At 44.4% G+C, this 12,330-nt stretch overlaps 1 protein-coding gene across 7 annotated transcripts in view; it reads right to left on the bottom strand.

Moving 5' to 3' along the window:
* LOC144772708 (uncharacterized) overlaps positions 1–12,330 on the bottom strand; it is a 1,708,106-nt gene that overhangs the window by 92,194 nt on the left and 1,603,582 nt on the right. The window lies entirely within an intron of this gene.

The raw sequence follows: 12,330 nt of genomic DNA, 5'->3' as shown, positions 1-12,330 counted from the left end.
CGGACTACCCCCCAGAGTCAGGTAGATAGGGCCCCCCTCTCCATCTTCCCGCCCATGCCCTGTGGACCCATGCCCGGACAAATTCTTGTCTTCTATCACAGAGATTTTGAATCCCATTGTAAACAGTTTCTTGAGCACGTCTCTCCCTAATGGCCAGGTCCCAGTAAGCTGGAAGAGCGTGAAAATAATTCCTTTATTAAAAAAGCCTACGGCTGATCCTATGGTCTTAACTAACTACAGACCCATCTCTCTTCTTCCCTTCTTTGCAAAGACAGTTGAGAAATATGTTCATACAGTGATCAGAGATTTTGCGGAGGCCAACAACCTGCTCCACCCAAGTCAGTCTGGCGTCAGGCAGAATCTTAGTACAGAGGAGCCTGTTGGAAGTCTCTGAATCCATCAAAGAGACCCTGGTTGCAAGCAGGAAAGCGGTCCTGGTCCTCCTAGACCTTTCTGCGGCCTCTAACACCGTGCCCCACGGCCACCTCCTGCAGAGGCTGAAGGGAGTGTGAGTTTGAGGGCACGGTGTTGAAGTGGTTTGTCTCCTTTCTAGAGGGTAGAAATCAGGGGGTCTGGTCACCACCATTCTTGGCCAGTATGCCACCCCTGTGTGTGGGTGTGCCACAGGGCTCTATCTTGAGCCCTGTACTTTTTAATCTGTACATGGACCCCCTGGTTACCCTGGCTGAAGAGAACGAGGTCATGGTAATATTGTACACCGATGACACCCAACTGCTGTTCACCTGTAAGAAAGGAGAGGAGTTTAACGGGAAGAAGATCAACAAGTGTCTGAAAGAAACTTTTGCCTGGTTCAAACATAATCATCTGAAATGTAATACAGACAAGTCCGAAATCATCTTTTCCTCCCCCCTCCCCGTTGGATGCCTGAAAACAATGGTGGCCCCAAGACATGTCCCCTCCCCAGGCAGCAGTCAGTACAGTAAAGAACCTGGGAGTAAAAATGGACGATGCCCTGTCTATGGTACCTCAGGTTCAGTCAGCTGCTGTTACTTGCTTTGGTCTCTTGAAAAAACTCCGGTGGTTTCAAATTTTATTACTGACCCCGCACAGAAGGACAGTCGCTCAAGCCCTAATCATCTCCAGTTTGGACTTTGCCAACGTCCTTTATCTGGGCCTGCCGGAGTTTTTACTCATCAGACTGCAGGTGGTGCAGAATGTGGCAGCCAGGGCTGTTTTGAGTCTCAGCCCCAGAGACCGGACTTACCACTATCTAAAGAATCTGCACTGGCTGCCTATCCACAGAAGAATACACTTCAAAGAACAGGTCTTGGCTTTCAAGGCTTTGCATGGCACGGGAGCAAAGTACATCCGCAGAAGAGTCTCCTTTTAAGTACCTGGCAGATCTATCAGATCTGCACATCAACATCTTATGGTCACCCCAAAGTATCTCAGAGTCCGCAGAGGAGGTTGCTCATTCCAAATGCAAGTTGCTGGACTCTGAACAAGCTGCCTCTCCCGCTTAGGCAAGCCACGAACCTACTTGCGTTCAGGAAACAATTGAAAAGCTGGTTCTTCCAACAAGCAATATAACCGCTTACCCTTGGGTTTTGTTTTTTCTCCCCCTTGCATATGCAATTTTTTCTGTCTCAGCGCCGGGATACTCTATAGAGTAGCTGTGCGCTTTACAAATCTATTTTAACATAACATAACATAACATAACTTGTTGACGCTCATTTGAACTGTATATTTAGGAAGTCAGGCAGAGACTCCTCTGTCCTGTCACTAGGATAGTGGTAGTCATTAGTATTAGTGAACTAGCACATTCTCTCACTTCCCTGTGCCTTTATTTTTTTTAGCTGGTAATGTCCCAAATCTCTAACTTCAAACATGTTCCTGATGTGTGGTAAGTTACTAGTAACTATGCATGCATCAGCATTAAAAAAAAGGCAGTTTGAGTAGACCAGTCAAAGGGTGAGAGATCAATGATAAAATGAGAAGCAAAGAACATTAGCTGCAATTTATTAATAGTTCTAAAATGTAGTTTAGGAAACTTGGAGTAGGGTTAGGAAATTAAGGAATAGGTCCACGATACTAATGGGAGAGGCAATTTGATTTATTAAAGCTAAATCAAATGTTACTGCATTTGCCTCTCCCTTTCAAAATATATTTGCAGAGATTAACTGTACTGCTGAGCGTTTTTCAGATTTTAATTTGTTTATTTCTTACATCAGCATCCAAGGGCAAGAAGGATACCACCACCAAGACGCTGGTGGTAAGGGAGCTGGAGGTGCTTTCACTAGTACTGATGGCTCTGCCGGGACCAGTAAGTCCTCCTGTTCATATTATTATTATTTCCCTCTGGTAGCGTGGATTGGACGCCAAAGATGGCGGGCACATGAGCCTGTAGCTCAGTGCTGGCCTGCAATTGTCCTGATATATTAGCTGCGGCCAGGACATGGGCACCACACTGGGGGTAGGTAGCCTTGGGTATCATAGGAGCCCCAGTGGCAATTTTGGGTCTCCCGCCGCGTGGGGGAGCCAGTGCGCTGGAGCTTGGTGGGTGGCGGCCTGGACTGAGCACCTCCAAGATAGAGGCATACCCATTGGGGCCCGCCACGGAGATTGATAGAGCCTGGGACCACTGGGCTGGCTGCTGTGGTTTAGTGATACCGGGTGTGCCCCAGTGCAGGCTGGCTGCCTGCGGCGTGGGTGGAGATCCGAAGAATTGCCCGAGGTCCTGCCAACATAATGGGTAAAGAAGCCAGGAAAGGAGGATCCCACGCGAGAGATGCCCTGAGGGCGGTGAGGCCCTACGGCAAAGAAGGTGGTAGGGAGGTGGGGCGGCCTATCGAGAGCCGAATCGGGGCCAGGGGGGAGCCTAGTACCTGCACAGAGCAGCGAGGTAAACTATCCTGGAGAAGAAAGCTGAACTCACTAGACCAGAGTGGGAGAGTTGCCCTTATGTGTTTGAGTTACAGCCTATGCTGTGGATTACACCCCTGGAAAGAGACACAGACCTGCAGTAGTGCTCTGAGTGAGGTCTGGGACTTGGCCTGGAGGGGTGTGGTTGCATGGCAGGGGACTTCTGATAGTGGGGAGTACCTATGGGTGGTGGCATGACCCCAGGACAACTCCCGGTAGCCACGGAAGTTGTTGGAAAGGACCTTGGTCTGAGTGCATTGGAGTTGAGGATCTCGGACAAGTGCTGAGTGTGGCAAAAGTGGTGGGGTACAGTCTTTACACCCCATGAAGCATGAGTCACCTAGAGCGTCCACCCTGCAAAGACCAAGCATGTGGCGCTAGAACAAGAGTTCCCTGGGTGGAGTTGCTGGGGAATTACCCAGCAGTTTGACTATCCTGGACTGGGAGCCCATGTAAAGAACTAAAGTCACAGGTGGGAAGCCGCTCCACTACATCTGAGAATTTGCGATTGCTATACGTTGAGCTTACTAACAGCAGGGGGTTTTGGCCATTTATCAGTAAGGCTGATCCCAATAATCATTAATACCAACAGAATGCCAATACTGATATATTTCTAGTCAATTATTTATAAAGATGGCACATAGAACAAATCAATGTGATCCCAAAAATCTTTCACTTTGACTATTTATTTTTATTTTTGAGAAGTTGTTTCCTTTTTCAATTCATGTATCAAAAAATTCTAATTTTTTACAAACATATTATTTACAATCCAAACCCACCATTTTCAAACATTATACTTTCTGATCACAATTACAAATAAAAAAATTATAAATGACCAAAACACAACATACAACATGTAACAGTTAATGACAAATTTTAAACACAGACAAAAACAAGAAAACAGTTAAATGTGACAAGACAAGAACACCTTTTCAATGTAAAAAAAATTTTAAGGAAATTATTAGGCCTTACATTTAGGCCAATAAACCAAACAGTGCACTATTTACAACAGCCCAACTGCATTCCAAGCATCACAAACAATCATATAAACTCTTTTACAGATTTCTATGATTGAACATAACCAGGGTTGGATTACCTTCTCATTGCATTTGTTTGGGTAATAAGTGGTAGACGCGTTTCGAACCCAAAAGGAAATTCATGGGGTTCTCCTCAGGACCGATAACTAGAAAAGGCAAGAATTACACTTGTATTACCATCTATAATTCCAAAACCCTATTGCTACACTATCCCACCCTCTATGTAACAAGAATTACCTCTTTTTGAGATCAGCCAATCTCTTGTGCTCCACTCCTATCACACACTCAGTTGGAGACCTGACCAAATCAAAAGAAAAAATAAGTAAATACATCTGTCATTTGTCCAAAGGTTCATGTGTTACTGTCTTTTTTGTTAGCAAGGACCACTTACTTCTGTGTGTCGCGGTATTCTCTCCTATGGTCAATCTCAATTATCTCCCTAGACATGTAACTGAAGAAATAAAATAGCTACCTTTTAGTCTTTATTCTTTTTTCTGTAAAAGCGCTGTATCAACTCTTCAACACATCTGTGTAGAAAATAGAATCAAATGATATAGGTCCCAATTTTGGAGAAGAATGGTCCAAAAAATTGATCTAGAGTTAGGTCTAGTTCCAGATCGCCCAGATTCTAATGCTATTTAACACATATTTATTTAGATCCGTTATTCTTAAACCACACTTTTCAACATGGTTCTTATTGGCTAAATAATCTCTGCTGGGAATTCTATTGCGGTGCATATCTCAGCATAACTGTCACTTCTCCTGAAATTGGCTAGTACATTATGTCCCTCGTTGGAATATACATACTGCTGTATTTTGAGCCTCTCATGTCTCGCTTAACCATCCTCCTTAGTAGGAGAATATCTTCTAAGAGAATTTTATTGGTAAGTATCTCAACATCACTATTGCTTTTCTTAGGTCTTACTCGGGAGTTGTGTCACTGATTAAATTATGCATGCTATCACGATTCGCTGAGGCTGTTTAAATAACCGATTATGTAGCGTTCGTGTACGGATGCCTTCAGATCCGGCTGTCTTATCTTGCTTGCGGCAGAGCTCTATATCTTATTAGTCCATATAATGGATGGCCAAGCTCATGTTAGGCGAAAAAAGCTTACCGTAGCTTTTGATTTGCTTCTTTAGACGGAACAGCGTTTTCCTTCAGCGGGCGTGTGTTTGTGACTGCCCGAAGAAACCGGGATATTCCAACTTCCTGAATCTGTCCCTGACTCATGTCTACGAATTTACCTCATTCCAAACATGAGTTAAATTATTTTTGAAAGAAAAAGCGGAAGGTTGCAAAATATATTATTCTAATCACCTCATGTATCAGGAGGTCGATCTGGCGAGCCCGATTGAATATAAAAAAATACTGTTAGCTCATTGAGACCATCTACTGCTGTATTCAATTTCACAATTAACAAGGCTTCCCTTTGAATCAGTTTGTAAATCTTTTTCATCATGGTTATTATTGATCCAATGGTTTACCAACGGTGCTGACCACTCCTTCTTTGGAATTCAGGATTTGTGTTGTGGTATCCCATGTCGTACCTCCTGGTTGGTTTTGCCAACAAACAATTTAGGGCAAGGGCACAACACCCCATAAACCATGTTTTTTGTTTTACAATTAGTAAATGTGTCATGTTTCCAATTCCAGAGCCTTCCATTGTTTGGTCGCAGCATACACAAGTGCCACACTTGTGGTGGCCCGCGATTGGTTGCAGGCATAATTGCTCTCACAGTGTGTTCTTTGGTACTACTTGGTAATAATGCACGGACCACTTGATTTACAATTCTGCTTTCCTTGTTAAGTGCAAACAAAGGTGGTTGTTGGAATGTACTGTCCAAATTCCTAATCAAGTGCCAATTTTGATGAATAACTTTTTTTTAAAAGTTAGTGTTGGGGCAAAAAGTGGTCACACAAACTAGACGATATGTAAATGCTTTCTCTTTTTTCTGTAAAAGAACTGCTTTGGGTTTCCACCAGGCTCTTTGCATTGCATTTTTTAGTAGTTATTTAGGGTATCCATGATCTTTTAGCCTGTCCAGCAACTTATTCGCATGAAAAATATATTAATCTTTAAACAAACATTTACATTTAATCCCTAAAAACGTCCAAACGGAAGGTTGTCTCCTAAGCTTTACGAATGGTGCCTTGTATAATGAAGGGCTTTGTTTCTGTCTGTTTGTTTTTTATGAAGTGTTGTAACTAAACTTCCGTCAGAAACAGACTCCTACATTTAAAAATGTCATCCACTGAGGTGCATAATTTAGACTAAATTTGATATCAGCTGTCCTTTCATTCAACCATCCATGAAACTGAAGCAAGATGTCTTCATTCCCAGTCCATATAATAAATATATCATCTATATAGCCGACCCAATTAGAAATGTGTTGAGAAAATGGATTGTTATTAAACACGTATTTCTACTCGAATGTCACCATATATAGAGCAGCCAGCTCTGGGGCTAAAGGACAACCCAGAGAACAGCCTTTTGTCTGGAAATAGAAACACAAACCAAACTTAAAGTAGTTCTTACCAAGTGCAAAGTTAGCTAATTGCATTATGAATTCTGCAGGCACTCTATTCGGTTTCGGACATTTTTCCAGGAAAGTTTCAATCACGGATAATCCATCATCCTGCGGTATCCGTGTATATAAAGATATTTGGTCACATCTAATGTGACCAAGATGTGTTGTCCAATCTCAAACTTCACTAGCTCTATCTTATTGATGAAATCTGATGGTATTTATTCCATAAAGGGTTTTAGAAAAAAATCTACATACTTAGATATCGGCTCTAACACTGATTCACAACCAGAGACTATTGGTCTCCCCGGCGGATGAGTATCGTTCTTGTGAACTTTGGGGAGGAAGTACAACAAAGAGATTCTTTGATTTAAGAATTCAAATTCTTTGGGTCCCACGAACCCTTGATCAAGGCCGTTTGTTAGTATTGCACCCAACTCTCTCTGTATGTCAACTGTATGGTCCTTGTCAATTTTTTGATAACATTCTTTCACATCTAGTTGTTTTTGGACTTTTACAATGTAAGCTTCGGTATCCCATACAACAATAGAAACGTTTTTATTGGCTTGTTTTATCACAATTGATGTATCACTTTTCAATTTTATGTTATGTTACATGTCTAAGGAGATAATTGAGATTGACCATAAGAGAGAATACCGCCTGACACAACAATTAACAAATAAGACAGTAACACGTGAACCTTTGGACAAATGACAGATGTTTTTACTTATTTTATCTTTTGATTTGGTCAGCTCTCCAACTGAGTGTGTGATTGGAGTGGAGCACGAGATTGGCTGATCTCAGAAAGAGGTAATTCTTGTTACATAGAAGGTGTGATAGTGTAGCAATAGTGTTTTAGAATTATAGCTGGTAATACAAGCGTAATTCTTATTTTTTCTAGTTATCAGTCCTGATGAGAACCCCATGAATTTCCTTTTGGGTTTGAAACGTGTGGACCACTTATTACCAACAAAAGTGTGTCGCTTCCTACGAGAGGTGAGGGGGGCGAACTACTAAGAAAGCACTCATACACGTTAGGTTCAAGAGTGTGGTGATTTATTGCCAAATATCTGTCCACCAAATAATATGGAAAGAGTTTGGTTCAAGAATGTCCTTCTTTGCTGCACCGGTTCCAAGATAGTCGGGAGGGACCGGTTTGTCAGTCCGTGCTCCAGATGGAGTTTCAGGATGTTTCCAGGCTCAAAAGAAAAACAACAACAGACCAAGGGTCAGTGGACGGCGTCTAAGAACCAAACTGGAGGCGGATGGGGTGGGGAACGTGAGGGGATCACAGGTTCTGCTAAATGGGTGGAAGCCAAAGAAAAAAGAAAGAGAAGCAGTGTCGTCCTGCTAAACTACCCTTCCCCCCTGCGCTTTAGTGAGACCCGGGATACGCTGACGTACCTATTCCAGCCACCCTCCTCCTGGAGTGTGGCGGGATGTAGCGCGGTGTCGGTCGCTTCCGACGGTTGTCGAGGTTCACGGGATGGGGCTGCAACCTCCGGTTCATGGGCAGGTAAGCGGTCCTCTGCGGGCTGCTTACACGGTGTCTTCTTTCTTTCTAGCGCGTCTCCCAGCTCTTCCACGTGCATGTTGCCTTTATTGATGACTTCCTCCTTAAATACGCAGGGTCCACCTGATAGGTTCCAAAAGGCAGATGTCAAGCCTCGGAACTCCTCCTCCTGCCGGCTTCGGGGGAAATTAAAGGGATTGACCTCGTCCCGTACCTGTGTCATCAGGACATCGGCATGAACAATGGCCCCTGAGTCCTGCTCCCCAGGCTCCTCTCTACAGAGTGCTATGAGAAGGAAAGCCTCCCTGGTTGTGTTCAAGCATAAAAATCTGTAAAAGAGTTTATTGGCCTAAATGTGAGGCCTAATATTTTCTTCTAAAAATGTTTTTTCAGTTGAAAACGTTTTCTTGTCTTTTTGTCACATTTAGGTGGTTTCTTGTTTTTGGCTGTGTTTAAAATGTGTCATTAACTGTTACATGCTCTATGTTGTGTTTTGGTCATTTGTAGTTTTTTTGTACGTAATTGTGATCAGAAAGTATAATGTTTAAAAATGGTGGGTGTGGTATGCAAATAATAGGATGTTTGTAAAAAATTTGAATTTTTTGATACATGAGTTGAAAAAGAAAACAACTTCTCAAGAAGAAAAGGAAATAGCCAAAGTGAAATAATTTTTGGGATCACAATGATGTGTTCTATGTGCCATCTTTATAAATAATTAACTAAAAAGATATCAGTTGTTATTGATGATATGTTGAGCTTGGGCAGTCGCTCCCTGTTGTAGCGTGACTGCGCGGCACAGATTGAAACTGAGGTGTATTGCAGCATTGGAGGGAGAACCCGGGCAATAGTCCCTGAAGCACCTCTGTCCAGTTGCACAGCACTCGTATTCCTTCTAGTGCAAAAGGCAAACAAATAGCACGCAAGCAGGGGCCAACCAGGAATAAGATGAAACCCCACAAGCAAAAAAGCAGAAGGACTCTGACGGCCCAGTGCAGCAACATCCAGCTTAAATTCTCTAGGCCATTGCAGATACCATGGCCACCTTGCATCAAGATATCAGCACAGTGACGGTAGGATTGGTCCTAGTCAGAGAAGAGCACAAGAAGCTGTTCGAGAGAGTGAAGAAAACAGAAGGCACACTTTCGCGAGGATCCAAGGTCAGCATGGGAGAGGATAGAAACGTACAGGTACAGAGACTCCCACCCAGCATGAGCAAGTATGACATCGCCGGAGAATGCAGGTGGAGATCCAGGAGGCACTCCAGACGGGGTGCTCCAAAGTGCCCGTCATCCTCACACACTGAAAGAGAGAGAGAAGGTGCTGCAGATAGTAGCGGCAATCATGCAGGACAAAAAGATCCCCTTGGATGCTGGGACTTGCTCCTCGAGGAAGACTGAGGGTATTGAATCAGACTCTTTTCGCAGCAATAGTGTAACATTGTCAGTGCTGATCCCGAAAACGGCTGACGAGATTATTTGATGTTGAGTTGGATCTGTGACCCTTGTGGGCTCCCTGGGGGGTCAGAGAGCCTTGGCAGACTGCCCGGGACCTGGGCTGGTTCACCTGGGCCAGGGCACCACGTGCAGTTCTCACATCTCCAATTACACCTTTGATTTTGACATACTCCCTTAAGTTCTTTAACTTACTGGGTTTGGGCCTCATCTAGTGCTCGATGTTCTACATGCAGTTTGGGTGGTGGGCCGTTGTCGGACTGCCCTGGGGTCAGGGAGTTGTTCAGTATGGGGGTTATTGTATTAGTTCATTTTACAATGCTTGCAGAATAGAGTGACCATGTATGATTGGGGGGCAGGGGGCGGGGGAAGGCCTTGCTTTCCTGTTGAGGGATACACCACAATTATGGTGCGCACACACAATGCAATAAGGTTTCTAACCTGGAACATATGAGGGATGGGATCCATGGCTAAGAGCAACAATACCTATACCTACTTAAAGCGTATGGATGTACGTTTAGCAAGCCCTCCTTCAGGAGACTCATTGAACAAAAGATGAAGCTGGAATATTGCACAAACGGTGTAGGGGGCAGGTTTTTGCAACATCCTTCTTGTCTTTTGCCAGGGGAATATTCATTTGGATAAGGCCTGGGGTCCCCTTTGATCTTACACATGCTTTGATAGACACTGAGGGTAGGTATGTAATCCTGACAGGGAGATTGGCGGGCCAGGAGATAACATTGGCTAATATTTATGCGCCTAATAAGGATCATAGGTCGCTTTTCTCACCTTCCGTTCAGCCAAGGTGGATGAACACATGAATGGACAGGTAATCTTGGGAGGAGACTTTAATTGTGTTGCGGACACAGCGGCCGACCCCTCACATTCCTCGCTCCTGGGAGGTTCAGATACTGGATACACTGCTGGTGCCTTGAAGATATCTGGAGGGTATAGCATAAACGAAACAGGGAATATTTCTTCTTTTTATTGATCAACCAGGTACACACCAGGCTCAACACTTTTCATTGCACACCGGCCCCCAGTGGTTCCATCACGCACTCTCAATACTTGGGGAGCACTCTGTCCCACCACAGTCCCCTATTGATGACTCATCAACCTTTAGGGAGACGGTCCCTGATCCCTTCATGGAGGCTTAATCCGGTGGCACTGGAAGGCGCCCCTTATCGGTCATCTTTGACTGCACTTATTGAGACCTTTCTTCCCACAAACGGCGTGGGAGGCGTTCAAGGTGGTGGTACAGGGTCACTGCATGGGGCAGTCAATTGGGGCACAGCGAGAAACTCGCCAGGAAATTATAGATTTGGAGGGTAAATTACACCAGTTAGACAATGCCCAGGGAACTGATCCCACCTCCCTACTTTGATTGCAAGAAATGTGCAAGAGTTATAACAAAGTTCTTGGCTGGCTGCGATGCCACAGTTATAAGGAGTATCTAGACAGAGTGCAGAGGGAGGAGGAGAGGGCTGGTCGGCTCCTAGCATGGTAATTAAACCAAAGTCCTGTGGATCACTGATTACACAGTTAAGGTTGGAAACAGGTGACTCATTCAATAACCCTGACGAAATTAACGCTTCTTTTCAAAACTATTGAGAGAGGTTGTATGCTGCTCCGGCAGTGGTCAACCCGTCCCTCATTAGAGAATTTCTAGATTCTCTTTCACTGCGGACTGTAGACCGCCAGACACAGGAAGAACTGGGGTGCCCAGTGACACAACAGAAAATCAGTGCAGCCATTGCGGCCATTGCACCTACTAAAACGCCGGGCCCTCATGGCCTCCCGGCAAAATCTTACAAATAATATACTACTAATCTAGCACCGCAACTAGTGACCCTGTATGCTGAGTCACTTGAACGCGGTGAACTTCCCAACATTACCGGGGACGTGTTCATAATCCCCTTCCCTTAATCCAAGGAGATAGGTGCCAAAGTAGTGGATTTTAGGCCCTCTCTATGCTCAATTTAGACTTTAAAATCCTTAGTAAGGTTCCGTCATGCACGCTGCTCCCCCACATTAGATCTCTTATACATACCAAACAAAATGGATTTATTCCTTCCAGCAGTACCTTTTATAATCTTCGTAGACTCTACTCCATCTTCTACCACACAGAAGCGCCATCCAAACAGCAGGCGGCAGTGTTGTCAATCGACCTGGAAAAGGCCTTTGACATGGTTAGCTGGGAGTACCTGCTTGAAGTAATGCTGCATATGGGTCTTGGGAATGAGTGGGTGAGTTGGTCACAGCTCCTTTATGCAGCACCCACTGCAAAGGTTAAGACTGGCAAACCAATTTCCAACCAATACAAGATTTCCCAAGGTACTTGACACGGGTGTCCTCTCTCGCCCCTCTTGTTCGCCTTAGCAATAGAGCTGCTTGCTGAGAGGGTCCAATTGGGGGAGAGGGATTAGGTCTTAATGTGGGCGAGCGGGTACATATTATTTCCCTCTAATCAGACAACCTTCTCATTTACCTGGAAGAGGAGCTGAAGGGTACCACCTTGGCTGTACAGATCCTGGTGAGCTTCGAACAACTAGCAGGCCTTTGGGTTAATAAAACCAAGATGTATTTATTTCCTGTGGCCGGCCCGCTACCAGGCCGGAGGCCTTACAAGCTCACATCCTTTGGATCCGCCATTCATTTAAATACCTGGGTATCCACATATTCCACTCCCTAAAAGATCTGAGGGAAGGAAATCTGGGCAGGGCCTTTTTTATCTCTTAGATCCTGTGCTCTATTCTAGTGTACCCTGCATCTCCCTATTATGGCTAGGATATCCTTATCTAACATGGTTATGTTACCTCAGCTAATGTACACTTTTGTTAATGTTTCATTGTTGATGCCTCCAGGCTGGTTTCCCTTGCTGAATTCTTTGCTGCGAGACCTGGTGTTGGGCATCTGGG

This window comes from Lissotriton helveticus, chromosome 8 (genome assembly GCF_964261635.1).
Source record: "Lissotriton helveticus chromosome 8, aLisHel1.1, whole genome shotgun sequence".
In the NCBI taxonomy this organism is placed as follows: Eukaryota; Metazoa; Chordata; class Amphibia; order Caudata; family Salamandridae; genus Lissotriton; species Lissotriton helveticus.
This window is presented reverse-complemented; position numbering and strand designations above follow the sequence as displayed.